At 47.9% G+C, this 5,677-nt stretch overlaps 1 protein-coding gene across 1 annotated transcript in view; it reads left to right on the plus strand.

Moving 5' to 3' along the window:
• Window positions 1–5,649: 5,649 nt before the first annotated feature.
• The window catches only part of LOC121663306 (amyloid-beta A4 precursor protein-binding family B member 3-like), a 5,870-nt gene continuing 5,842 nt past the window's right edge, over window positions 5,650–5,677 (plus strand). The window contains exon 1 of the mRNA XM_042025415.1: window positions 5,650–5,677. The gene's annotated coding sequence lies outside the window, so the exon portion shown is untranslated.

Below are 5,677 nucleotides of genomic sequence, written 5' to 3' on the forward strand. Positions count from 1 at the left end.
CGGCTGTGATTGGACGAGGCGAAGAAAGGCGGGCCGCGATTGGCGGGGCCGGGCGCTGCCTCGGGCCGCGATTGGCGGGGCCCGGAGTCCGTGGGGCGGCGGCCGTGGGGGCCGCAGGTGCTCGGGAGGGCGGGCGAGCGAGGGGCGAGTCCAGGAGCGCTCCCGTGGGTTCGGGTACCTCCGGGCAAGGCCTGGAAGGGGTCGGAAAAACAAGGCATGGAACAGGTAGGCAAGGGAGGGAATGGTACAGCAAGGCAAAGGAAGGCAAATCGAGGCATGGGAGGAGAAGGCAAGGACGGGGTAGGCAAGGGAATGGTGGACAAGGCACGTGAGAGCTTGGTAAGGGAAGGCAAGGGAGGGGTAGGGAGGGGAAGGCAAGGGAGGCATAATCAAGGTAATGCAAGGGAGGGACAGGGTACAAAAGGCAATGCAAGGGAGTGGTTGAAAGGCAAGGCAAGGCAGTGCAAGGGAGCGCCACAAGCTTGGGGCAGAGCGGCTGGAAAGCTGCCCTGTTGGAAAAGGCCCTGGGAATGCTGGTTCACAGTGGCTGAACATGAGCCAGCGTGTGCCCTTGGCCTCCTGGCCTGTACCTGCAAGAGTGTGGCCAGCAGGACCAGGCCAGTGACTTCCCTCTGTCCTGGGTACTGGTGAGGCCACACCTCGAGTGCTGCATCCAGTTCTGAGCCCCTGACGGCAAGAAAGACATTGAGGGGCTGTTGCATGTCCAGAGAAGGGACCGGAGCTGGGGAAGGGTCTGTGTGTCAGTCCTACGAGGAGCAGCTGAGGGAGCTGGGGGGGCTCCAATTGGAGAAAAGGAGACTCAGGGGGGACCTTCTCGCTGTCTTCAACTCCTTGACAGGAGAGTGGAAATCAGGCTCTTCTCCCAGGGAACAAGGGACAGGATAAGAGGAAATGGTCTCAAGCTGCACCAGTGAAGGTTCAGGTTGGACATCAGGAAGTTTTTTTTTCATGGAAAGGGTGAAAAAGCACTGGAACAGGCTGCCCAGGGCAGGGGTGAAATCACCATCTCTGGAACTGTGTACAAAACAACGGGACCTAGCACTCAGTGCTCTAGTTTGGCTGGCGAGGTGGTGATTGGTCACAGGTTGGACTCGGTGATTTCAGAGGTCTTTTTCAACCTTAATGATTGCATCATGAAAAGGGCGAAGAAGAGCATTGAAAACCACCTTTGCTGATCTTTTTCATTTAGAATGTTTAATTATATTTGTAGACATTCATTTCTGTTTGCAGTTATGCTTTTCCTAAAGGTTGTGCATGTCAGCCTTAGGCTGTTGAAATGAAAGCTTCCAACAGGGTTAAAACTGGGAGCACAGATAGTAAATGTGAATTAAGCCTTTTTAGTAAATGGAGAATCTACTTTCATCATTAAAATGAAAACAAACCCAGATTTTTCGTTGTTGTTTGATGGCTCGTGTAGTAACCAAAGAAAAAAAGAACAAACCTAGTGCAACACAAATGTGAAACCACACAGTAATTTCAGACATTGTCTCAGTGGGCTGATTAGCTGTTTGCAAATACTTAAACATGAGAAAGCGTAGGTGATAATCCATGTTCTACCTTCACAATAAGGCCAGTGGAGCTTCCTCTTCATAAACTGCTGAATATAAGTGTATTGCATAGCCTTTAACCTAGAAAAATAAAATTAAATAATGCCTTTAATAAAAGGTTAAGTAATAACACCAGACACTAATTCTTACCTGGTTTAAATGAAGACAAACTGTATTTCTGTAGTTGAAATTCGATGCTGGTGCAATGTTTCCCCCCATATATTTATATAGCTTAAGGTTTATATGTTTCCTTGTTATACTTTTTAGCATGTACCTCAAGTCTTTATTCATCATCACTATTAGGCAGTGGAACTAATTAAAAAGGGACCAGTACTGCTGCAATGGAGGTCATTTAGATTTTAGTTTAAAGCAGTAAAAATATGCTTAGAACCTCTGGATATAATTTCACATCACTGGTAGGAATGCTGTGAATTAGCAGAGGAAAACAGCCACTTTGCACTGGTGATCCAGTGGTTAAAGAGTTGCAAAGTTCTGATTAATTCCTCCACTAACAAAGTAGCTGAAGCTGTTTGGTGGCCTGAGGTGCTGGTTCTGGGAAGAATCAGAACTGTCTCCAGGAAATTAGATGAAGCCAAGAGCAGCATTTACTCTTACTAACACTCAACATTTTAGCTGCTGATTTTAAGTTCCTGTGAGAAGTACTGGTTCCTCATATTAATTATTTGTGTTCCAGGGTGTGTGTGCTTCAAACTGGCAGGGAATTGATTTCCTCACTGTCAATCCCCACCCCCAGGGTTCCGGGCTTTCTGAGATGAATTAGTAGTGGGTGACAGCAAAATTTAAATGTGTTATCTGAGTGTGTGTGAAGCAGCTTGAGAAACTGAAACTATGGATACTTCTGCACTCAGTATTATAAGAGAGGTGTGAAATGATCAGAGGATATTAACAGCATTTCTTAAAAAATCTTATGCAAGAGGCAGTGCTCCAGAGAACTCTCTGGGATATGGGATGGAACTGTATGTACCAATTCAATCCATAGTGCCAATAGCTCACAGCAGCTCTGCAAATCAGTGCTGTTTACAGAAACCAGGCAGTTAAACAGAGGGAAAAAAAAGGCTTATTGGAATTACAGTTTCAAATGAGTTACTGCATCAAATGTGATGCTCTGGGATTTTTTCTGCATTTCAAAGTCTTGATTCCATAGGTTTAGGGGGTTGATTTGGACCTGTCTGAGTTCATCTTGTGGTCTCTTCCTTTCCTCTCTGCTTGACTTGCACAACTGAGGTGGAAATAAGTGATGGTGGAAGCACAGAAACAGCTTAAGCTGTGGTTTTTTTTCTGCCAGGTGGGGTGTTGGGACAGGGATATTTGATAACTACAGATAACTGAATCTGGGCTGCATAGCATGATCTTGGTTTTCCAGTAGCTGGGAGGAAGGTGGTGGAAAAGCAGAATTGCTGCCTAAGATTTCACTTGATTTCTTTTATGAAGGGTTTTCATAACCTGAAAATTATTGATCTGTCACAACCAGAAACCTCCTTCTCCAGAGTGAATGAAGACACACACCGGAAAAAATTGCCTGATGGAACATGGATATTTTCTTTGAAGGAGATTCTGTCTTTTGTCTCAGGAGCAGTGCAGAGAGAAACCTTGTATGTTTATTCCCTGGAAATATGGCCTATACAAAAGATCTGGTTAGGAGTCAAGTTATCTATTTTGTTGTCTTAGGTAAAACTGAGCTGGACCTGCTGAGATCTGAATCTGATTTCAGCTATGGAGTGCTTTCATGACAGGTAATGAGCCTCTTTAGGTGTCTTTTGATCTGCAATTGACAGATCTGAGAACCCAGACTGCTCCAAGGAAGCCCTGTGAGTTGTTTTTTCTCTTTTTGAGGGAAGTATCAGAGGGACTGAGAGATCCCCCTTATATTGTGAAGAGATCTAGCTGGTGATTGTACTAGGAAGATAAAATTCAATCTCTACAAGGAGAAATCCTTTTCCACTTCTCCAGGATTTCATTATTCAGGCCAGAAGAAGAGAGTTTTGGTTTCTAACCCAGCACCAAAAATGACACTTGCCACCGTACTTCTGCTTCAAGCACAAATCAAACCAAACCAAACCCAGATCTCTCACTCTTCAGGGCCAACACCAGAAAATTATGGAAGCTGTAGAATTACAAGATGTCTCATACCTTTCCCTGAGAAGTATAATGGGTATAGGCTTTCCTTATCCTTATCGTTATACTTTTCTTATCCTTTTCCTCTCATGAACCACCCAAAACTTCACCACTCTTTCCCAGGAAGCTCTGAACAGCACCACTGCACAGAAGAAATATGATTTAGTGAGGGTCTAGGACAGACTGCAGTGCTGAAACATGCTGCTGAGGCAGGCAGGCATATCTACCACTGCCTACACATCACCAAAATATTTTCTCTCTTTTCTTCCTCCCCTAGTCCCTCCCTTTCCCCTTCTCATGCCTGTTCCCTGAAACATCCCATATGACATTTCATACAGTTCATAAGTTCTGCTCTGCGCCATCCCCAGATTCTCCTCCCTTGCTGTAAGTCTTGCATCACATGGGCCATCATCGCCCTTAAGCTTCAAGACATTGCCGGGAGAGAGTTACCTTCACCTTGGTGGGCTTGAATGAGCCAGAAGAGGAGTGGGAAGAGTTTGTGTTGGGGTTGTTGCCTCCCGTCTGATCGGCTGAGTGTGGTTTTTGAAAGTGAAATGTGTGTTAAGGACAAGGAGAGACGTGCAGCAGAGGATACCAGAGCACTGCTAGTCACCATAATAGGCTTGTTCCTGGCAGGGGTGAGCTCACTCCTGCAAACTGGAAAAGGTGGAAGTCTGGGGAAAGCAGAAGTCAAGGTGAGACCTGTGACCCCTCAGACACATCTGAACACAGGGAGCCACGAGCCTCCCCTGCTCTCTCTGTTGGGCTGGGTTGGGCAAATAATGTCCCAAGCACAAAGTGCTTGAATCAAGTGTTAGAAATCCAACTAGCTCTGGACAGACACAGAAGAAAAAGCCTGTCTCCAAAAAAGCAGCTGCCACCAGGAGACAGAAATTATTGTGGACAATTGCAAGGCTGGATTATGGAGCTGGTACTGTTCTCAGGCCATAGGAGCAGGATTAAAATGCAAATAGGAGAGGAGGGTGTCTCACAAAATCAGAGGCATGTTAGCCCATGAAATGCGTGAATGAGGCCAAGCAAAGAGGCAACGCCTCACTGAAAGAGAGGGACCAAGCATGGAAAATCCATTTTGCACTTCCAAAAACTGCGAGCTCTGTGGATGACTGTGTGGAAAGGAGCAGGGCAGTTGAGGTGGCATGGGAGGCTCAAGGGCTGTATGCAGGACCACCAGCTTCTGGCTCTGAAGAAGAAAATGTGGAGAGGCCATGATGGACTGTCTGGAAAGGCACCTGTAGCAAACCATCTTGCTGCAAGTCTTGCATCACATGGGCCATCATCATTTTGGAATATTTCATCAGGCAACTGTAGCTTGGAACGACTTTGTCCTGAGCAGTATTCAAGGAGCTCCATGGGGAATTCAGGTGTACAACAAATGACTCCAGAGCTTCTGTTCCTGTGTGCTGAGCATTAGCCAGGATTGTCCACTCAGGGTAGAATGGAAAAAAGTCTCGAACTGGAGATGCAAAGAAGGGGAAGGTGACCATCATGGACATTTGGATGCCTTCAGCACTGACTGGTGTGGGCTGGACACAGGCAGAAGGGAATGGGCAGACCTGGGCACGAATGGAGAATGAACATGGGATAAGCGTGGGTGGAGAGGAATGATGGTGATCTGTGGGAACAGGGAAGGGAATGGAGGAACCCTAAGAGTGGATGGAGGAGAAGGGAATGAACCTGAGGGTACAAGGGGCTGACCTGGCTCTGCTGTCTGTCGCACTCAGGAACCTCCTTTCCAGCCCCAAAAGCCCCTTCCCTCCGCAGGGTCCAATTTTCTGCCCCGAGACACACCCCAAGGGCCCCGGACAACCCCGCCCCTTCCCCAGCTCCGTCCGGGCGATCCCCCCGCGCCCCCCCGGCTCTCTCCAGCCCCGCCCCCGGCCCGCCCCGGCCCCACCCTCCCGCCGCAGCCGCCGCGGGTCCGGGCCTGGGCAGGCGGCGGCGGGGGCGCCGCG

The sequence above is a fragment of the Corvus kubaryi genome, unplaced genomic scaffold (assembly GCF_017639235.1).
Source record: "Corvus kubaryi isolate FWS band 111438036 unplaced genomic scaffold, C.kubaryi_AGA036_p1.0 37270, whole genome shotgun sequence".
NCBI lineage: Eukaryota > Metazoa > Chordata > Aves > Passeriformes > Corvidae > Corvus > Corvus kubaryi.